Below are 24,031 nucleotides of genomic sequence, written 5' to 3'. Positions count from 1 at the left end.
CTTCCCAATCCAAAGAATGATTTAACTATATGAGATGAATACACACATTACCAAGCAGTAGCTCATAAAGCTTCTCTCCCGTTTTCAGTGGAAGACATTTCCTTTCACACCACAGGCCTCTGGACGCCACTAAATATCCCTTAGTAGATTCCTCAAAGACAGAGTTTCCAAAGTGGTCAATGTACAGTAAGCTTTAACTCTGTGAAATGAATGCCCATATCAGAGAGCAGTTTCTTGGAACACTTCTTTTTGTATTTTATTTGAGAGTAATTCACTTTTCGCCATAGTCTTCAATGTGCTCCGAAATAGCACTTTTCCAGTTTTACACTGCCTTATGAGAAAAGAGGTATAACTCCTGAGTGGAATGCACACATCACAAGGCAGTTTCTCAGAAAGCTTCTATCTGATTTTTATCTGAAAATAGTTTCTTTTTCACCATAGGCCTGAATGTGCTCCCGAATATTTCTTTGCAGATCCGTCCATGACGTAGTTTGCAATCTGCATAATGTAATGGAAGCTTTATCTATGTGAGATGAATAAACATAGCAAAAAGCGGATTCAGAGAAAGCTTCTTTCCAGTTTATACCTGAAGATATTTACTTCTTCATCACAGTCCTGAATGTGATCCTGAATGTCCCTTTGCAGATCTATCCATGACAGAGTTTCCAAGGTGCGAAATGTAAAGAAAGCTTTATCTCTGTGAGATGAATACACATATCACAGAGCAGTTTCACAGAAAGCTTCATTCCAGCTTTTGTCTGAGGCTATTTCCCTTTTCACCATAGGCATCAATATGCTATCCCTTGGTACCTTTGTATCCAAAAGGGTTTCCCCGATGCTGTTTGAGAAGAGAGGTATAACACTGTGAGTGGAATGCACACGTCACAATGCATTTCCTCGGAAAGCTTCTCTCCAGTTTCTATCTGAACATATTTCCTTTTTCACCATAGGCCTGAAAAAGCTCCCGAATATTCCTTCATGGATCCGTCTATGACGGTGTTTCCAAACTGCATGATATAAAGACCGTTTTTTCTATGTGACAGGAATAAACATATCTATCACAAAGCAGTTTCAACGACAGTTTCTTTCCAATTTTCGTCTGAGGATATTTTCTTTTTCACCATAGCCATCCTTATACTCTCAAATGTCCCTTGGTAGTTTTTCCTCCAAATGGGATTCCCCAATCCTCTATGAGAAGAAAGGTATAAGTCAGTGAGGGGAATGCAAACTTCACAAAGCAGCTCCACGGAAAGCTTCTTTACAGTTTCTATCTGAAGATATTTCCGTTTTTACTGTAAGCCTCAAAGCACTCCTGAATATCCCTTTGCAGAAAAAAACAGTAATAGTATTAGAATAGTGCTCAATGAAAAGAGATGCTTAACTACGTGAGTGGAATTCACACGAAACAGAGCTGTTTTACAGAAAGACTCCCTCTGGTTTCTCTCTGAAGGTATTGATTTTTCAGCGTATTCTAAAGAGTGTTCCCAAACGTCCTTTCTCAGGTTCCACAGAAACAGTGATTTCAAACTGCTCAATCCAAAGAATGATGTAACTTTATGAGTTGAATAAATACACCCGAAAACTGTTGCTCAGAATTCTTCTCTCCAGGTTTCAATGGAAGACATTTTCTTGCTCACCACAGGCCTCTGGTCACCTCTTAATATCCCTTCGCAGATTCCTCAAAGACAGAGTTTCTAAACTGGGAAATGCAGAGTAAGCTTTAACTCTGTTAAATGAATGCACATATCAGAGACCAGTTTCTTGGAACGCTTCTTTCTGGGTGTTATATGAGGATATTTCACTTTTAGCCATGGTCTTCAAAGCGAACGAAAATATCACTTTTTCACTTTCACACAAACCGTGTTCAAACACTGCCTTATGAGAAAAGAGGTATAACTCCCTGAGTGGAATGCACACATCAAAAAGCAGTGTCTCCGACAGCTTCTCTCCAGTTTTTATCTGAAGATATTTCCTTTTTCAACTTAGGTCTGAATGTGCTCCCAAATGTCCCTTTGCGAATCCATCCATGATGGAGCATCAGAACTGCGTAATAGAAAGAAAGTTTTATCTATGTGAGATGAATAAACGTATTTATCACAAGGTAGTTTCACAGAAAGCTTCTTTCCAGTTTTTGTCTGAGGATATTTGCTTTTTACCAAGCCATCCATATACTCCAGAATATCCTCTGGTGGCTTGTTCTCCAAACGGGATTCCCCAATCCTCTATGAGAAGAAAAGTATAACTCTGTGAGTGGAATGCACATGTCACAAAGCAGCTCCTCGGAAACCTCCCCAGTATCTACCTGATGATATTTCAGTTTTCACCGTAAGCCTCAAAGTGCTTCCGAGTATTCCTTAGCTGACTAACCAAACACAGTGTTAGAATACTTCTCAATGAAAACAGAAGCTTAACAGTATGAGTGGAAATCACGTGACCTAGAGTTTTTCACAGAAAGTTTCCTTCTGGTTTTTATCACAGGGTATTTCTTTTTCTACATATTCTTTAGAGCATTCCCAAATGTCCTTTCTAAGGTTCCACAGAAACAGTAATTTCAAACTGCTCATTCCAAAGAATGTTTTAACTCTATGAGATGAATACACACATCACAAAACAGTTGCTCCAAAAGCTTCTCTCCAGTTTTCATCAGAAGACGTTTCCCTTCTCACCACAAGCCTCCAGGAGCCACTTTATATCCCTTCACAAATTCCTCAAAGACAGAGTTTCCAAACTGGGCAACGTAGTGTAAGCTTTAACTCTGAAATGAATGCACACATCAGAGAGCAGGTCCTTGGAACGCTTCTTTCTGGGTTTCATTTGAGGACATTTCACTTTTTGCCATAGTCTTCAATGAACTGCAAAATATCAATCTTTCAGTTTTACAGGAACAGTGTTCAAACACTGCCTTATGAGAAAAGAGGTATAACTCCCTGAGTGGAAAGCACATCACAAAGCAGGTTTTCAGAGAGCTTCTCTTCAGTTTTTATCTGAAGATATCTCCTATTACCTCACAGGCCTGAATGGGCTCCCCAATGTCCCTTCGCTAATCTGTCTTAGGCAGTTTCAAAACTGCGTAATAGAAAGAAAGTTTTATCTATGTGAGATGAATAGATATAAAAGCAGTTTCACAAAAACCTCTTTCCTGTTTTTGTCTGAGGATATTTCCTTTTTCACCATAGCCATCCATATACTCCCAGATGTCCCCTGGTACCTTTTTCTCCAAGCGGAATTCCACAAACCTCTCTGAGATGAAAATTATAATTCTGTGAGTAGAAAGCACACGTCACAAAATAGCTCATAAGAAATCATCTCCCTAGTGTCTATCTAGGGAGATGAAGGTATTTCTGTTTTCACCGTAAGCCTCAAAGCGCTCTCGAGTATCCCTTAGCTGACTAACCTAAAAGAGTGTTAGAATACTGCTCAATGAAAACAGAAGCTGAATTGTGTGAGTGGAATTCACGTGAACTAGAACAGTTTCACAGAAAGTTTCTTTTTGGTTTTTATTGCAGGCTATTGCTTTTTCAGCATATACATAAGTCCATTCCCAAATGTCCTTTCTCAGGTTCCACAGAAACAGTGATTTCAAGTTGTTCACTCCAAATAATGATTTAACTCTATGAGATGAGTACACACATCACAAAGCAGTTGCTCCGAAAGCCTCTCTCCAGTTTTTAATCAGAAGACGTTTCTTTCTCACCACAAGCCTCCGGGTGCCACTTAATATCCCTTCACAGATTCCTCAAAGACAGAGTTTCCAAACCAGGCAACGTAATGTAAGCTTTAATTCTCTGAAATGAATGCACACGACAGAGAGCAGTTTCTTAGAATGCTTCTTTCTGTTTTTTTTTTTTTTCAGGATATTTCACTTTTTGCCACAGTCTTCAATGTGTTGTGAAATATCACTTTTTCTGTTTTACAGGAACAGTGTTTAAACACTGCCTTTTGAGAAAAGAGGGATAACACCCTTATTGGAAGACGCACATCACAAAGCAGTTTCTCCGAAAACTTCTCTCCAGTGTTTATCTGAATATATGTCCTATTTCCCCACAGGCCTGAATGTGCTCCCAAATGTCCCTTCAGAATTCGTCCATGACGCACTTTCAAAACTGTTTCATAGAAATAAAGTTTTATCTGTGTGAGATGAATAGACATATCTATCACAAAGGAGTTTCACAGAAAGCTCCTTTCCAGTTTTTGTCTGAGGATATTGCCTTTCGCAACATAGCCATCCATATACTCCCGAATGTCCCCTGACAGCCTTTTCTGCAAGCGGGATTTCCCATTCTCTATGAGAAGGAAAGTATAACTCTGTGAGTAGAATGGTCGTGCCACAAAGCAGCTCCTCGGAAATCTTCTCTCCAGTATCTATCTGAAGATATTTCCATTTTCACCATAAGCCTCAAAGTGCTCCTGAGTATCCCCTAGCTGACTAACCTAAAACAGTGTTAGAATACTGCTCAATGAAAACAGAAGCTGAATTGTGTGAGTGGAATTCACATGAACTAGGGCAGTTTCACAGAAAGTTTCCTTTTGGTTTTTATGGCACGCTATTGCTTTTTCAACATATACTTAAAAGCGTTCCCAAATGTCCTTTCTCAGATTCTACAGAAACAGTGATTTCAAACTACTCAATCCAAAGAACAATTTAACTCTATGAGATGAATACACACATCACAAAGCAGTTGCTACAAAAGCTTTTCTCCAGTTTACATCAGAAGACATTTCTTTCTCACCACAAGCCTCTGGGTGCCGCTTAATATCCATTCACAGATTCCTCAAAGACAGAGTTTCCAAAACGGGCAAAGAAGTGTAAACTTTAACTCTCTGAAATGAATGCACATGTGAGAGCAGTTTCTTGGAACTCTTCTTTCTGGGTTTTATTTCAAGATATTTCACTTTTCGACACAGTCTTCAATGTGCTGCCAAATATCACTTTTTCAGTTTTACAGGAACAGTGTTTAAACACTGCCTGAGTAAAGAGGTATAACTCCCTGAGTGGAATGCACACATCACAAAGCAGTTTCTCAGAAAGCTTCTCTCCAGGTTTTATCTGAAGATATGTCCTTTTTCCCCACAAGCCTGAATGAGCTCCCGAATGTCCCTTCATGAATCCATCCGTGACGCAGCTTCAAAACTGCATAATATAAAGAAAATTTTATCTCTGTGTTACGAATAAACATATCTATCACAAAGCAGTTTCACAGAAAGCTTCTTTCCAGTTTTTGTCTGGGGATATTTCCAATTTCACCATAGTTGTCCATATACTCCCGAAGGTCCCTTGGTAGCTTTTTCTCCAAAAGAGATTCCCCAATTCTCTAAGCGAAGAAAAGTATAACTCTGTGAGTGGAATACATATATTACAGAGCAGCTCCTCAGAAAGCTTCTCTCCATTTTCCATCCGAAGGTATTTCCTTTTTCACCGTAAGCCTCAAAGTGCTCCCGATATCCCTTCACTCACTAAACAAAAACAGTGTCAGAATACTGCTCAATGAAAAAAGAAGCTTAACTGTGTGAGCAGAATTCACATGACAGAGAGCAGTTTCACAGAAAGCTCCTTCTGGTTTCTATCTGCGGTTATTTCTTTTTCTGCATATTCTAAAGAGAGTTTCCAAATGTTCTTTCTCAGATTCCTCAGAAACAGAGATTTCAATGTGCTTAATCCAAAGAATGATTTAACTGTATGAGATGAATACACACATCACAAAAGAGTAGCTCAGAAAACTTCTCTCCAATTTTCAACGGAAGAGATTTCCTTGCTCAGCACAGGCCTACACTTGCCACTTAATATCCCTTCACAGAATCCTCAAAGACAGACTTCCCAAACTCAGAAATGGAGAGTAAGCTTTAACTCTGTGAACTGAATGGACATGTCAGAGAGCAGTTTCTTCGAATGCTTTTTTCTGGATTTTATTTGATGACATTTCAATTTTTACCATAGTCTTCAATGTGCACATAGTATCACCTTTTTAATTTACAGGACCATTGTTCAAACAGTGCCTTATAAGAAGAAAGTTTTAATTCCCTGAGTGGAATGACAACATCACCAAGCAGTTTCTCAGAAAGCTTCTCTTCAGTTTTTATCTGATGATATTTCCTTTTTCACCATAGGCCCGAATGTGATCCTGAAAATCCATTCACGGATCCATCCATAACGTAGTTTCCAAGCTTCATAATGTAAAGAAAGCTTTATCTATGTGAGACGAGTAAACATAGCAAAAAGTAGATTCACAGAAAGTTTCTTAGCAATTTTTATCTGAAGCTATTTCCTTTTTCACTATAGCCTTGAATGTGCTCCCGAATGTCCCTTTGTGGATATATCCATGACAAAGTTTCCAAGCTCAGTAATGTAAAGAAAGTTTGTCTATGTGAGATGAATACACACATCACAGAGCAGTTTCATAGAAAGCTTCTTTCCAGTTTTTGTCTGAGGCTACTTCCCGTTTCACCATAGGCATCAACATGCTCCCGAATATCACTTGGTAACTTTTTCCCCAAAATGGTTTCCCCCATGTTATGTGAGAAGAGAGGTATAACACTGTGAGTGAAATGCACATGTCACAAAGCAGTTCTTCAGAAAGCTTCTCTCCAGTTTCGGTCTGAACATATTTCCTTTTTCACCATAAGCCTCAGAGTGCTCCCGAATATCCCTTCACATGCAAAACATAAAGAGGGTTAGAAAGCTGCTCAATGAAAAGAGAGGCCTAACTGAGTGAGAGGAATTAAGGTGACACAGAGCTGTTTCACAGAAAGCTTCCTTCTGGAATTTACCAGAGGATATTACTTTCTCCCTATTCTAAGGAGTGTTCCCAAATGTCCTTTCTCAGATTCCACAAAAACAGTGACTTCAAACTTCTCAATCAAAAATGGTTTAACTCTATGAGATGAACACTCACATCACAAAGCAGTTGCTTGGAAAGATTCTCTCCAGTGTTCCTCGGAAGACGTTTCCTTGCTCACCACAAGCCACTGGTCGCCATTTAATATCCCTTCACAGATTCCACAAAGACAGAGTTTCCGAACTGGGCAACAGAGTAAGCTTTACCTCTGTGAAATGAATGCGAATATCAGAGAGCAGTTTCTTGGAACTCTTCTTTCTGGGATTAATTTGTGGATATTTCACTTTTTGCCATAGTCTTCAATGCACTCCGATGTATCACATTTTTGGTTGTACATGAACAGTGTTCAAACACTATCGTATGAGAAAAGAGGTAAAACTCGCTGAGTGATATGCACACACCACAAAACAGTTTCTCAGAAAGCTTCTCTCCAGTTTTTATCTGAAGATATTTCCTTCTTCACCATAGGCATGAATGTGATCCTGAATATCCCTTCGCGGATCCATCCATGACGGAATTTCCACGCTGTGTAATGTAAAGAAAGCTTTATCTATGTGAGATGAATAAATATAGCAAAAAGCAGATTCACAGAAACTTCTTTCCAGTTTTTATCTGAAGATATTTCCTTTTTCAGAAAAGTCCTGATTGTGCTCCCGAGTGTCCCTTCATGGATCCACCCATGACAGAGTTTCCAAGCTGCATAATGTAAAGAAAGCTTTATCTATGTGAGATGAATACACATATCACAAATCAGTTTCACAGAAATCTTCTTTCCTGTTTTCATCTGAGGCTATTTCCTTTTTCACCATAGGTGTCAATATGCTCCCGAATATTCCTTGGTACCATTTTATCCAAAATGTTTTCCTGATGCTGTATGAGAAGAGAGGTATAACACTCTGAGCAGAACGCACACATCACAAAGCAGTTCCTCAGAAATCTTCTCTCCAGTTTCTACCTGAAGATATTTCCTTTTTCACTGTAAGCCTGAAAGCACTCCCGAATATCACATTGCATGCTAAATATAAGCCGTATGAAAACTGGCCAATGCAAGAGAAGCTTAACTGAGAGAGAGAAATTCACAGGACACACAGCAGGTTCACAAAAAGCGTCCTTCTTGTTTTTATCTGAGGATATTTAGTTTTCCATATTGCAAAGAGCGTTCCGAATGTCCTTCCTCAGATTCCACAGAAACAGTGATTTCAAACTACTCAATCCAAAGAATGGTTTATGTCTATGAGATGAACACACACATCGCAAAGCCCTTGCTCAGAAATCTTCTCTCCAGTTTTCAACAGAAGACATTTCCATGCTCACCACAGACCTTTGGGAGCCACTTAATATCCCTTCATAGATTCCTCAAAGATAGCGTTTCCTAACTGGGTAATGTAGAGTAAGCGTTAATTCTGTGAAATGAATGCACATATCAGAGAGCAGTTTCTTGGAATGCTTCTTTCTGGGTTTTATTTGAGGAGAGTTCTCTTTTCTTCAGAGTCTTCAATGCACTACGAAATATCACGTTTTCGGTTTTACAGGAACAGTGTTGAAACACTGGCTTATGAGAAAAGAGGTATATCTCCCTGAGTGGAATGCACACATCACAAAGCAGTTTCTCAGAAAGCTTCTCTCCAATTTTTATATGAAGAGATTTCCGTTTTCACCATAGGCCTGAATGTGCTCCCGAATGTCCCTTTGCAAATCTGTCCTTGACAGAGTTTCCAAACTGCATAATATAAAGAAAATTTTATCTATGTGAAATGAATAAACATATCTATCACAAAGCAGTTTCCCAGAAAGCTTCTTTCTCGTTTTTGACTGAGGATAATTCCTTTTTCACATTAGCCATCTATATACTCCTGAATGTCCCTTGGTAGCTTTTTCTCCAAAAGGGATTCCCCAATCCTCTATGAGAAGAAACGTATAATTCTGTAAATGGAATTCACACGTCACAAAGCAGCTCCTCAGAAAGCTTCTCTCTAGTGTTTATCTGAAGATATTTCCATTTTCACCATAAGCCTCAAAGCGCTCCCGAGTATCCCTTTGCAGCCTAAACACAGTGTTTGAATACTACTCAATGAAAAGAGAAGCTTAACTGTGTGAGTGGAAATCACATGACCAAGAGCAGTTTCACAGAAAGCTTCCTTGTGGTTTTTATCTGAGGGTGTTTTCTTTTCAGCATATCCTAAAGACTGTTCCCAAATGTCCTTTCTCAGCCTCCACAGAAACAATGAATTCAAACTGCTCAAACAAAAGAATGATTTAACTCTATGAGATGAACCCACACATCACAAAGCAGTTGCTCAGAAAGCTTCTCTCCAGTTTTCAACAAAAGAAATTTTCTTGCTCACCACAGGCCCCCGAGTGCCACTTAATATCTCTTTGCAGATTCCTCAAAAAAAGACTTTCCAAACTGGGAAATGCAGAGTAAGCTTTAATTCTGTTAAATGAATGCGCACATCAGAGAGCTGCTCTTTGGAACGCTTCTTTCTGGTTTTATTTGAGAATAGTTCAATTTTCAGCATAGTCTTCAATACGCTCCAAAATATCACATTTTCAGTTTTACAGGAAACGTGTTCAAACACTGCGTTTTGAGAAAAGAGGTATAACTCCCTGAGTGGAATGCACACATCACAATGCAGTTTCTCACAAAGCTTCTCTCCAGTTTTTATCTGAGATATTTTCATTTTCAAAATAGTCTTGAATGTACTCCCGAATGTCCCTTTGCAGATCCTTCCACGACAGAGTTTCCAAGCTGCGTAATGTAAAGAAAGCTTTATCTATGTGAGATGAATAAAAATTGCAAAAAGCAGATTCACAGAGAGCTTATTTCCAGTTTTTCTCTGTGGATATTTCCTTTTTCACTATAGCCGTCCATATACACCCAAATGTCCCTTGGTATCTTTTTCTCCAAAAGACATTCCCACAATCCTTCATGAAAACAGAGGGATAACACTCTGAGTGAAATGCACAGGTCCAAAGCAGTTCCTCGGAAAGCCTCTCTCCGGTTTCTATCTGAACATATTTCCTTTATCACCATAAGCCTCAAAGCACTCCTAATATCCCTTCACAGGTTAACATAAAGAGTGTTAGAAAAGTGCTCCATGAAAAGAGAAGCTTAACTGAGTGAGAGGAATTCATGTGACACATAGCAGTTTCACAGAAAGCTTCCTTCTTGTTTTTATCAGAGGATATTTCTTTCTCCATATTCGAAAGAGTGTTCCCAAATGTCCTTCCTCAGATTCCACAGAAACAGTGGTTTCAAACTGCTCAATCCAAAGAATGATTTAACTCTATGACACGAATACACATGCCACAAAGCAGTTGTGCAGAAAGGTTCTCTCCAGTTTTCAACGGAAGACATTTGTTTCCTTGCTCACCACAGGCATCTGGGCGCCACTTAATATAACTTCGCAGATTCCTCAAAGACAGTGTTTCCAAACTGGGCCATGTAGAATAAGCTTTAATTCTGTGAAATGAATGCACATATCAGAGAGTAGTTTCTTGGAAGGCTTCTTTCTGGGTTTTATTTTAGGACAGTTCACTTTTCCCCATAGTTTTCAATGCACTCCAAAATATAACATTCTCGGTTTTAGAGGAACAGTTTTCAAACGCTGTCTTCTGAGAAAGGAGTTATAAGTCCCTGACTGGAATGCAGACATCACAAAGCAGTTTCTCAGAAAACTTCTCTATGGTTTTTTTCTGAAGATGTTTCCTTTTTCACCATTGGCCTGAAAGTGCTCCCGAATGTCCCTTCATGGTTCCATCCATGACGGAGTTTCCAAGCTCTGTAATATAAAAAAAGCTTTGTCTATGTGAGATGAATAAACACAGCAAAAAGCAGACTCTCAGAAAGGTTCTTTCCACTTTTTATCTAAAGATATTTCCTTTTTCACCATAGTCCAGAATGTTTTCCTGAATGTCCCTTCGCAGATCCGTGCATGACAGAGTTTGAAAGCTGCGCAATGTAAAGAAAGCTTTATCTATGTGAGATGAATACACATATCACAGAGCAGTTCCGTGGTAAGCTTCTTTCCAGTTTTTGTCTGAGGCTCTTTTCCTTTCCACCGTAGGCATCAATATGCTCCCGGATATCCTTTGGTACCTTATTTTCCAAAAGGGCTTCCCTGATGCTGTATGAGAAGAGACGTACAATACTGTGAGCAAAATGCAAATGTCACAAAGCAGTTCCTCAGAAAGTTGCTCTCCAGTTTCTATCTGAACATGTTTCCTTTCTCACTGTAAGACTCAAAGAGCTTCCGAATATCCTTTCACATGCTAAATATAAACAGTGTTAGAAAACTCTTCAATGAAAAGGGAAGCTTAACTGAGTGAGAGGAATTCACACGACACATAGCAGTTTCACAGAAAGCTTCCTTCTGGTTTTCATCTGAGGATATTTCTTTCTCCATATTCCAAAGAACGATGCCCAATGTCCTTCCTGAGATACCCCAGAAACAGTGATTTCAAACTGCTCAATTCAAGGAATGGTTTAACTCTATGAGATGAATACACACATCACAAAGCAGTTGCTTAGAAAGCTTCTCTCCAGTTTTCATGGGAAGACATTTCCTTGCCCACCATAGGCCTCCGGGGCACCACTTAATATCCTTTTGCATATTCCTCAAGGACAGAATTTGCAAACTGGGCAATGTAGAGTACACTTTAATTCTGTGAAGTGAATGCACATATCAGAGAGCAGTTTCTTGGAAGGCTTCTTTCTGGGTTTTACTTGAGGATAGTTCACTTTTCGCCATAGTCTGCAATGCACTCTGAAATATCACTTTTTCGGTTTTACAAGAACAGTGTTCAAACACTGCCTTATGAGAAAGAAGTATAATTCCCTGAGTGGAATGCACAGATCACAAAGCAGTTTCTCAGAAAGCTTCTCTGTAGTAATTACCTGAGGATATTTCAATTTTCACCACAGTCCTGAATGTGCTCCCCAATGTCCCTGCACGGATCCGTCCATGACAGAGTTTCCAAGCTGCGTAATGTAAAGAAAGCTTTATCTATATGAGATGAATACACATATCACAGATGAGTATCACAGAAAGCTTCTTTCCAGTTTTTGTCTGAGGCTATTTCCTTTTTCACCATAGGCGTCACATGCTCCCACATATCCCTTGCTACCTTTTTCTCCAAAATGTTTTCCCAATGCTGTATGAGAACAGAGGTATAACACTCTGAGTGGAATGCACACATCCCAAAGCAGTTCCTCAGAAAGCTTTTCTCCATTTTCTATCTGACGTTATTTCCTTTTTTACTGTACCCCTGAGCACTCCCGAAAATCCCTTCGCACGCTGAACATAAACAGTATGAAAACTGATCAATGCAAGAGAAGCTTAACTGAGTGAGACGCATTCACACAACACATAGCAGTTTCACAGAAAGCGTCTTTCTTGTTTTTATCTGAGAATATTTAGTTCTCCACATTCTAAAGAGCATTCCCAAATCTCCTTCCTCAGATTCCACAGAAACAGTGATTTCAAACTGCTCAATCCAAAGAATGGTTTAACTCTATGACATGAATACACACATCACAGAGCAGTTGCTCAGAAAACTTCTCTCTAGTTTTCAAAGGAAGAGATTTCCTTGCTCACCACAGACCTCTGGGAGCCACTTAATATCCCTTCGCAGAATCCTCAAAGACAGAGTTTCCAAACTGGGCAATGTAAAGTAAGCTTTAACTCTGTGAAATGAATGCACATATCAAAGAGCAGCTTCTTGGAACACTTCTTTCTGTGTTTTATTGAGGATACTTCACTTTTCACCATAGTCTTCAATGCACTCCGAAATAACTTTTGCATTTTTACAGGAACGGTGCTGAAACACTGCCTTATGACAAAAGAGGTATAACTCCCTGAGTGGAATGCACACATCACAAAGCAGTTTCTCAGAAAACTGCTCTCCAGTTTTTTTGGATGATATTTCCTTTTTCACCATAGGCTTGAATGTGCTCAAGAATGTCCTTTTGCAGATCTGTCCATGAGGGAGTATACAAACTGCGTAATATAAGGAAAGTTTTATCTCTTTGAGCCGTCCGTATACTCTGAAATGTCCCTTGGTAGCTTTTTCTCCAAAAGGCATTCCCCAATCCTGTATGAGAATTAAGGTATAAATCTGTGAGTGGAATGCACATATCACAAACCACTTCCTCGGAAATCTTCTCTCCAGTTTCTATCTGAACATATTTGCTTTTCCAACGTAAACGACAAAGCACTCCCGAATATCCCTTTGCAAAGCAAACACATTGTTAGAATACTGCTCAATGAAAAGGGAAGCTTAACTGTGTGAGTGGAATTCACACGACATAGAGCAGTTCCACAGAAAGCTTCCTTCTGATTTTTATCAGAGGGTATTTCTTTTTCAGCATATTCTAAAGAGTGTTCCCAAATGTCCTCCCTCAGTTTCCACAGAAACAGTGATTTCAAACTGCTAAATCCAAAAAATGATTTATCTTTATGGGATGAATACACACATCACAAAGCAGTTGCTCAGAAACCTTCTTCCCAGTTTTTAACAGAAGACATTTCCTTGCTCACCACAGGCCTCCGGTGCCACTTAATATCCCTTCGTAGATTCCTCAAAGACAGAGTTTCCAAACTGGGCAATGTAGTGAAAGCTTTAGCTCTGTTATATGAAAGAACACATCACAGAGCAGTTTCTTGGATCGCTACTCTCTGTGTTTTCTTTGAGGATATTTCACTTTCTGCCATAGTCTTCAAAGCGCTCTGAAATATCACTTTTTCTGTTTTACAGGAACAGTGTTCAAACACTGCCTTATGAGAAAAGAGTTATAACTCCCTGAGTGGAATGCACACATCACAAAGAAGTTTCTCAGAAAGCGTCTCTCCCGTTTTTATCTGAAGATAATGCCTTTTTCAGCATAGGTAAGAATGTGATCCTGAATATCCCTTCGTGGATCCATCCGTGATGGAGTTTCCAAGCTGCGTAGTGTAAAGAAAGCTTTACCTGTGTGAGATGAATAAACATAGCATAAAACAGATTCACAGAAGCTTCTATACAGTTTTTATATTAATATATTTCCATTTTCATCATAGTCCTGAATGTGCTCCCGAATGTCCCTTTGTGGATGTCCATGACAGCGTTTCCAAGCTGTGTAATGTAACGAAAGCTTTATGTGAGATGAATAAACATAACAAGAAGCAGATTCGCAGAAAGCTTCTTTCCAGTTTTTATCTGAAGATATTTCCTTTTTCATCATACTACTGAATATGCTCCCGAATGTCCCATAGCAGATCCTTCCATGACAGAGTTTCCAAGCTGCGTACTGTAAAGAAAGCTTTATCTATGTGACATGAATACATATATCACAGAGCAGTTTCACAGAATGCTTCTTTCCAGTTTTTGTCTGAGACTGTTTCCCTTTTCACAATAGGCATCAATGTGTTCCCAGATATCACTTAGTACCTTTTTCTCCTAAAGGGTTTCTCTGATGCTGTATGAGAAGACAGATATAACCCTGTGAGTGGAATGCTCACGTCACAAAGCAGTTCCTCGGAAAGCTTCTCTCCAGTTTCTATCTGAACATATTTTCTTTTTCACCATAAGCCTCAAAGTGCTCCCATATATCTCTTCATACGCTAAACATGAACAATGTTAGAAAACTGCTCAATGAAAAGAGAAGCTTAACTGCATGAGAGAAATTCACATGACACACAGCAGTTTCACAGAAAGCTTCCTTCTGGTTTTTATCAGAGGATATTTCTTTCTCCATATTCTAAGATCGTTCCCAAATGTCCCTCCTCAGATTCCACAGAAGCAGTGAATTCAAACTGCTCAATCCAAAGAATAATTTAACTCTATGAGATGAATACACACATCACAAAGCAGTTGCTCTGAAAGCTTCTCTGCAGTTTTCATCAAAAGACGTTTCGTTGCTCACCACAGGCGAATAGGCACCACTTAATATCCCTTCGCAGATTCCTGAAAGACAGAATTTGCAAACTGGGCAATGAAGAGTTAGCTTTACCTCTGTGAAATGAATGCACATATCCGAGAGCAGTTTCTTGGTACGCTTCTTTCTGGGTTTTATTTGAGGATATATCACTTTTCACCATAGTCTTCAATGCGCTCCAAAATATCACTTTTTCGTTTTACAGGAACAGTGTTCAAACACTGCCTTATGAGAAAAGAGGTATAACACCCTGAGTGGAATACACACGTCACAAAGCAGTTTCTCAGAATGCTTCTCTCCCATTTTTATATGAATATATTTCCTTCTTTACCATAGGCCTGAAAACACTTTCGATTATTCCATTGTGGATCCGTCGATGACGGAGTTTCCAAACTACGTAACATAAAGAAAGTTTTATCTATGTAAGATGAATAAACACAGCAAAAAGCAGATTCACAGAAAGCTTCTTTCCAGTTTTTATCTGAAGATATTTCCTTTTTCACCATAGTCCTGAATGTACTCCTGCATATCCCTTTGCCAATCCTTCCATGGCAGAGTTTCCAAGCTGCGAAATGTAGAGAAAGATTTACCTATGTCAGATGAATACACATATCTAAAAACAGTGTCACAGAATGGTTTTCCTAGATGCTGAATGAGAAGAGAGGTATAACACTGTGAGTGGAATGCACACGTCACAAAGTAGCACCTCGGACAGCCTCTCTCCAGTCTCTATCATAACATATTTCCTTTTTCACCATAAGCCTCAAAGTGTTCCCGAATATCCCAATGCACGCTAAACATAAACAGTGTTAGGAAACTGCTCAATGATAAGTGAAGCTTAACTGGGGAAGTGGAATTCACATGACACAGAGAAGTTTCACAGGAAGCTTGCTTCTGGTTTTTATCTGAAGGTGTTTCTTTTTCAGCATATTCTAAAGAGCGTTCTCAAATTTCCTTTCTCAGGTTCCACAGAAACAATGATTTCAAACTGCTCAATCCAAAGAATGATTTAACTCTACGAGATGAATACACACATCACAAAGCAGTTGCTCAGAATGCTTCTCTCCAGGTTTCAATGGAATACATTTCCTTGCTCACCACAGGCCTCTAGGAACCACTTAATATCCCTTCACAGATTCGTCCAAGATGCAGTTTTGAAATTGGGAAATCTAGAGTAAGTTTTATCTCTGTGAAATGAATACACATATCAGAGAGCATTTTCTTGGAATACTTCTTTCTGGGTTTTATTTGTGGATATTTCACTTTTCACCATAGTCCTTAATGCACTCCGAAATATCACTTTTTTGGTCGTGCAGGAACAGTGTTCAAACACTACCTTACGAGCAAAGTGGTATAAACCTTGAGTGGAATGCACACATCACAAAGCACTTTCTCAGAAAGCCTCTCCAGTTTTTATCTAAAGATATTTCCTTTTTCACCATAGGTCTGAATGTGCCCTTGAATTTTCCTTCGTGGATCCATCTATGACGGAGTTTCCAAGCTGCATAATATAAAGAAAGTTTTATCTATGTGAGAGAATATATATGTATATCACAAAGCAGTTTCACAGAAAGCTTCTTTCCGGTTTTTGTCTGAGGATATTTCCTTTTCATAATAACCATACATATACTCCCGAATGTCCCTTGGTAGCTTTTTCTACCAAAGGGATTCCCAAATCCTCTATGAAAAGAAAGGTATAACTCTGTGAGTGAAATGTACACGTCACAAAGCGGCTCCTCTGAAAGCTTCTCTCCAGTTTCTATCTGAAAATATTTTCGTTTTCACCATAAGCCTCATAGCGCTCCCGAATATCCCTTCCCAGATTACACAGAGCAGTCTCACAGAAAGCTTCCTTCTGTTTTTTATTTGAGGGTATTTCTTTTTCAGCATATTCTAAACTACGTTCCCAAATGTCCTTTCTCAGGTTCCACAGAAACAGTGATTTCAAACTCTTCAATCCAAAGGATGATTTAACTCTATGAGATGAGTGCACACATCACAAAGAGCTGCTCAAAATGATTCTCTCCAGGTTTCAATGGAAGACATTTCCTTGCTCACCACAGGCCTCCGGGAGCCACATAATATCCCATCACAGATTCTTCAAAGTCAGACTTTCCAAACTGGGCAATGTAGAGTAAGCTTTAACTCTGTGAAATGAATGCCCATATCCGAGAGCGGTTTCTTGGAACGATTCTTTCTGAGTTTTATCTGAGGATATTTCACTTTTTGCCGTAGTCTTCAATGCACCCCATAATATCACTTTTTCAGTTTTACAGGAACAGGGTTCAAACACTGCCTTATGAGAAAAGCGGTATAACTGCCTGAGTGGATTGCACACGTCACAAAGCAGTTTCTAAGAAAGCTTCTCTCCAGTTTTTATCTGAAGATATTTCCATTTTCAGCATAGGCCTGAATGTACTCCCAAATGTCCCTTCACAGATCCGTCCATGACAGAGTTTCCAAGCTGCATAATGTAAAGAAAGCTTTATCTATGTGAGATGAATAAACATAACAAAAAGCAGATTCACAGAGATCTTCCTTCCAGCTTTTGTCTGAGGATATTTCTTTTTTCACCATAGCTGTCCATGTACTCCAGAATGTCCCTTGGCAGCTTTTCCTCCAAAAGGGATTCCCCAATCCTTTATTAGAAGAGAGGTATAACACTGTGAGTGAAATGCACAGGTCACAAAGCAGTTCCACTGAAAGCCTCTCTCCAGTTTCTATCTGAACATATTTCCTTTTACATCATAAGCCTCAAAGCACTCCCAAATATCCCTTCACTCGTTAAATGTAAACAGTGTTAGAAAAGTGCCCAATGAAAAGAGAAGCTTAACTGAGTGAGTGGAATTCACACGACACATAGCAGCTTCACAGAAAGATTTCTTCTGGTTTTTATCTGAGGCTATTTCTTTCTCCATATTCTAAAGAGCATTCCCAAATGTCCTTCCTCACATTCCACAGAAACAGTGATTTCAAACTGCTCCACCCAAAGTTTGATTTAACTCTATGAGATGAATATACCCGTCACAAAGCAGTTGCTCAGAAAGATTCTCTCCAGTTTTCAAAGGAAGACATTTCTTGGCTCAACACAGTCCTCGGGCACCACTTAATATAACTTGGCATATTCCTCAAAGAGAGACTTTCCAAACTGGGCAATGTAGAGTAAGCTTTAACTCCGTGAAGTGAATACACTTATCAGAGAGCAGTTTCTTGGAACGCTTCTTTCTGGGTTTTATTTGAGGACAGATCACTTTTCCCCATAGTCTTCAATGCACTTTGAAAAGTAACTTTTGGTTTTACAGGAACAGTGTCCAAACACTGCCTTATGAGAAAAGAGACATAACTCCCTGAGTGGAATGCACACATCACAAAGCAGTTTCTCATAAAACTTGTCTCCGGGTTTATCTGAAGATCTTTCCTTTTCACCATAGGCCGGAATGTGCTCCCGAATGTCCCTTTGTGATTCCGTCCATGACGTAGTTTCCAAGCTGCATAATATAAAGAATGCTTTATCTATGTGAGATGAATAAGCATAGCATAAAGCAGTTTCAAAGAAAACTTCTTTCCAGTTTTTATCTGAAGATATTTCCTTTTTCACCGTAGTCCAGGATTTTCTCCAGAATGTTCCTTCGCGGATCTCTCCATGACAGAGTTTGCAAGCTGTGTAATGTAAAGAAAGCTTTATCTAGGTGAGATGAATACACATAGCACAGAGCAGTTTCACAGAAAGCTTCTTTCCAGCTTTTTCTTGAGGCTATTTCCCTTTTCACCATATTCGTCAATATACTCCCAAATATCCCTTGTTACGTTTTTTTCCAAAAGGGCTTCCCCAATGCTGTATGAGAAGAGAGGTGTAACATTGTGAGTAGAATTCACACGTCACTAAGCAGTTCCTCGGAAAGCTTCTCTCCAGTTTCTATCTGAACATATTTCCTTTTTCACTGTAAGCCTCAAAGTCCTCTCGTATACCCCTTCACACACTACACATAAACCGTGTTTGAAAGCTACTCATTGAAAAGAGAAGTTTAATTGAGTGAGAGGAATTCACAAGACAGAGCATTTTCACAGAAGTCTTCCTTCTGGTTTTTACCTCAGGATATTTCTTTCTCCATATTCCAAAGAGCGTTCCCAATGTCCTTCCTCAGATTCCACAGAAGCAGTGATTTCAAACTGCTCTATCCAAAGGATAATTTATCTCTATGAGATGAATACACACATCACAAAGCAGTTGCTCAGAAAGCTTCTCTTCCATTTTCATTGGAAGACAATTTCTTGCTCATCACAAGCCTGGGGCGCCACTACATATTCCTTCGCAGATTCCTCAAAGACAGAATTTCCAAGCTGAGCAATGTAGAGTAATCTTTAACTCTGTGAAATGAATGCACATATCAAAGAGCAGTTTCTTGGAATTCTTCCTCCTGGGTTTTATTTGAGGATATTTCACTTTTCACCATAGTCTTCAAAGATCTCCGAAATATCACTTTTTTGGTTTCACAGGAACAGTATTCAAACACTACCTTATGAGAAAGGAGGTATAACTCCCTGAGTGGAATGTACACATCACAGAGCAATTTCTAAGAAAGCTTGTCTCAATTTTTTGTCTGAAGATATTTCCTTTTTCACCATAGGCCTGAATGTGCTCTCGAATATACCTTCGCTGATCCGTCCATGACGGAGTTTCCAAAGTGCATAACATAAAGAAAGTTTTATCTATGTTAGATGAATAAACATATCGATCACAAAACAGTTTCACACAAAGCTTCTTTACAGTTTTTCTCTGAGGATATTTCCTTTTTCACCATAGCTGACCATATACTCCCAAATGTCCCTTGGTGGCTTTTTCTCCAAAACAGGTTTACCAATCCTCTAAGTGAAGAAATGTATATCTCTGTGAGTGGAATGCACACATCACAAAGCAACTCCTCAGAAAGCTTCTTCCTGGTTTCCGTCTGAAGATATTTCCCTTTTCACCATAAGCCTCAAAGTGCTAACGAATATCACTTTGCAGACTAAACAAAAACAGTGTTAGAATACTTCTCAATGTAAAGAGAAGTTGAACTGTGTGAGTGTAATTCACACGACCGAGAGCAGTTTCACAGAAAGCTTCATTCTGGTTTTTACCTGAGGGTATTTCTTTTTCAGCATATGCTAAAGACTGCTCCAAAATGGCCTTTCTCAAGTTCCAAAGAAACAGTGATTTCAAACTGCTCATCCAGAGAATGATTTAACTCTATGAGATGAATGCACACATCACAAAGCAGTTGCTCAGAAACCTTCTCTCCCATTTTCATCAGAAGACAATTTCTTGCTCACCACAGGCTTTGGGTGCCACTACATATTCCTTCACAGATTCCTCAAAGACAGAATTTCCAAGCTGGGCAATGTAGAGTAATCTTTAACTCTGAGAAATTAATGCACATATCAAAGAGCAGTTTCGTGGAATGTTTCTTCGTGGGTTTTATTTGAGGATATTTCACTTTTTGCCATAGTCTTCAATGATCTCCAAAATATCACTTTTTCATTTTTACAGGAACGGTATTCAAACACTGCCTTATGAAAAAAGAGGTACAACTCCCTGAGTGGAATGCACACTTCACACAGCAATTTCTAAGAAAGCTTCTCTCCACTTTTTGTCTGAAGATATTTCCTTTTTCACCATAGGCCTGAATGTGCTCACGAATGTCCCTTCGCCGATCCTTCCATGACGGAGTTGCCAAACTGTGTAACATAAAGAAAGATTTATCTATGTGAGATGAATAAACATATCTATCACAAAGCAGTTTCACACAAAGCTTCTTTCCAGTTTTTCTCTGAGGATATTTCCTTTTTCACCATAGCCATCCATATATTCCCGAATGTCCCTTGGTGGCTTTTTCTCCAAAAGAGGTTCACCAATCCTCTAAGTGAAGAAATGTGTGTCTCTATGAGTAGAATGCACACGTCACAAAGCAGCTCCTCAGAAAGCTTCTTCCCTGTTTCTGTCTGAAGATATTTCCGTTTTCACCATAAGCCTCAAAGTGCTAACGAATATCACTTCGCAGATTAAACAAAAACAGTGTTAGAATACTTCTCAATAAAAAGAGAAGTTGAACTGTGTGAATGGAATTCACACGACCGAGAGCAGTTTCACAGAAAGCTTCCTTCTGGTTTTTATCTCAGGGTATTTCTTATTCAGCATATGCTAAAGACTGTTCCCAAATGGCCTTTCTCAAGTTCCAAAGAAACAGTGATTTCAAACTGCTCAATCCAAAGAATGATTTAACTCTATGAGATGAATGCACACATCACAAAGCAGTTGCTCAGAAACTTCTCTCCAGTTTTCAATGGAAGACATTTCCTTGCTCATCACAGGCCTCCATGTGCCACTTAATATCCCTTCGCGGATTCCTCAAAAACAGTTTCCAAACTGGACAATGTACAGTAAGATTAAAATCTGTGAAATGAATGCACACATCAGACAGCAACTTCTTGGAACACTTCTTTCTGGGTTTTATTTGAGAATAGTTCAATTTTCGCCATAGTCCTCAATCCGCTCCGAAATATCAATTTTTCTGTTTTACAGGAACCATGTTCAAACACTGCCTCATGAAAAAAGAGGTATAACTCCCTGAGTGTAATGTACACATCACAAAGCAGTTTCTGAGAATGCTTCTCTCCACTTTTTATCTGAAGATATTTCCATTTTCACCACAGTCCTGAATGTGCTCCCCAATGTGCCTTCACAGATCCGTCCATGACAGATTTTCCAAGCTGCGTAATGTAAAGAAAGCTTTATCTCTGTGAGATGAATACACATATCACAGATGAGTTTCACAGAAAGCTTCTTTCCAGTATTTGTCTGAGGCTATTTCCTTTTTCACCACAGGCATCAATACGCTCCTGAATATACCTTAGTACTTTTTTCTCCAAAATGTCTTCCTGATGCTGTATGAGAAGAGAAGTATAACACTCTGAGTGGAATGCACACATCACAAAGCAGTTCCTCGGTAAGCTTCTCTCCATTTTCCATCTGAAGATATTTCCTTTTTCACTGTAAGCCTGAAAGCGCTCCCAAATATCCCTTTGCACTCTAAACATAAGCAGTATGAAAACTGGTGAATGCAAGAGAAGCTTAACTGAGTGAGAGGAATTCACAAGACACACAGCATTTTCACAGAAATTGTCCTTCTTTTTAGTTCTCCATATTCTAAAGAGCGTTCCCAAATGTCCTTCCTCAGATTCCAAAGAAACAGTGTTTTCAAAGGGCTCAATCCAAAGAATGTTTTAACTCTATGAGATGAATACACACGTCACAAAGCAGTTGCTCAGAAAACTTCTCTCCAGTTTTCAAAGGAAGACATTTCCTTGCTCACCACAGTCTTCTGAGAGCCACTTAATATCCCTTCACAGATTACTCAAAGACAGAGTTTCCAAACTGGGCAATGTAAAGTAAGCTTTAGTTCTGTGAAATGAATGCATATATCAGAAAGCAGTTTCTTGGAACGCTTCTTGATACTGCTCATTGAAAAGAGAAGCTTAACTGTGTGTTTGGAAATCACAGGACCGAGAGCAGTTCCACAGAAAGCTTCCTTCTGGTTTTCATCTGAGCATATTTCTTTCTCCATATTTCAAAGAGCGTTCCCAAATGTCCTTTCTGAGATGCCACAGAAAGAGTGATTTCAAACTGCTCAATCCAAAGAATGATTTAAGTCTATGAGATGAATATGCACATCACAAAGCAGATGCTCAGAAAGCTTCTCTCCAGTTTTCATGGGAAGACATTTCCTTGCTCACCACAGGCCTCTGGGGCACCAAATAATATCCCTTCGCATATTCCTCAAAGACAGAGTTAGCACACTGGGCAAAGTAGAGTACACTTTAAATTTTTGAAGTGAATGCACATATCAGAGAGCACTTTCTTGAAATTTTTCTTTCTGGGTTTTACTTGAGGACAGTTCACTTTTCACCATAGTCTTCACCTTACTCCCAAATATCACTTTTTCTGTTTTGCAGGAACAGTGTTCAAACACTGCCTTATGAGAAAAGAGGTATAACTCCCTGAGTGGAATGCACACATCACAAAGCAGTTTCTCAAAATCTTATCTGCAGTAATTATCTGAAGATATTTCCATTTTCACCAGAGTCCTGAATGTGCTCCCCAATGTCTCTTCACGAATCCATCCATGACAGTTTCCAAGCTGCGTAATGTAAAGAAAGCTTTATCTATGTGAGATGAATAAACATAGAAAAAAGCAGATTCACAGAAGGCTTCTTTCCAATTTTTATCTGAACGTATTTCCTTTTTCATCATAGTCCTGAATATCCACCCAAGTGTCCCTTTGTGGATCTGTCCTTGACAGAGTTTCTAAGGTGCGTAATGTAAAGAAAACTTTATCTATGTGAGTTGAATACACATATCACAGAGCAGTTTCATAGAAAGCTTCTTTCCAGTTTTTGTCTGAAGTTATTTCCCTTTTCATCATAGGCATCAACATGCTCCTGAATATCACTTGGTAAGTTTTTCTACAAAAGGGTTTCCCCAATGCTGTATGAGAACAGAGGTATAACACTTTAAGTGGAATGCACGTGTCACAAAGCAGTTCCTTGGAAAACTTCTCTCCAGTTTCGGTCTGAACATATTTCCTTGTTCAGCGTAAGCCTCACAGCACTCCCGAATATCCCTTCACATGCTAAACATAAACAGGGTTAGAAAACTGCCCAATGAGAAGAGAGGCTTAACTAAGTGAGAGGAATTAAGATGACACAAAGCAGTTTCACAGAAAGCTTCCTTCTGGATTTTACATGAGGATATTTCTTTCTCCATATTATAAGGAGCGTTCCCATATGTCCCTCCTCAGAGTCCACAGAAACAGTGATTTCAAACTGCTTAATGCAAGGAATGTTTTATCTCTATGAGATGAATACACACATCACAAAACAGTTTCTCAGAAAGCTTCTCTCCAGTTTTCAACGGAAGACATTTCCTTACTCGCCACAGTCCCCCGGTCGCCACAAAACATACTTTTGCGGAATCCTCACAGACAGATTTTTCAAACTTGGAAAAGTAGAGTTAGCTTTTACTCTCTGAAATGAATGCACACGTCAGAGAAGAGTTTTTTGGAACGCTTCTTTCTGGGTTTTATTTCAGGATATTTCACTTTTCACCACAGTCTTCCATGTGCTCTGAAATATTTCCTTCTCGGTTTTACAGGAACAGAGTTCAAACACTGTCTTATGAGACAAGATGTATAACTCCCTGAGTTGAATGCACACATCACAAAGCAGTTTCTCAGAATGCTTCTCT

This window comes from Macaca mulatta, chromosome 13 (assembly GCF_049350105.2).
Source record: "Macaca mulatta isolate MMU2019108-1 chromosome 13, T2T-MMU8v2.0, whole genome shotgun sequence".
Classification (NCBI taxonomy): domain Eukaryota; kingdom Metazoa; phylum Chordata; class Mammalia; order Primates; family Cercopithecidae; genus Macaca; species Macaca mulatta.
This window is presented reverse-complemented; position numbering follows the sequence as displayed.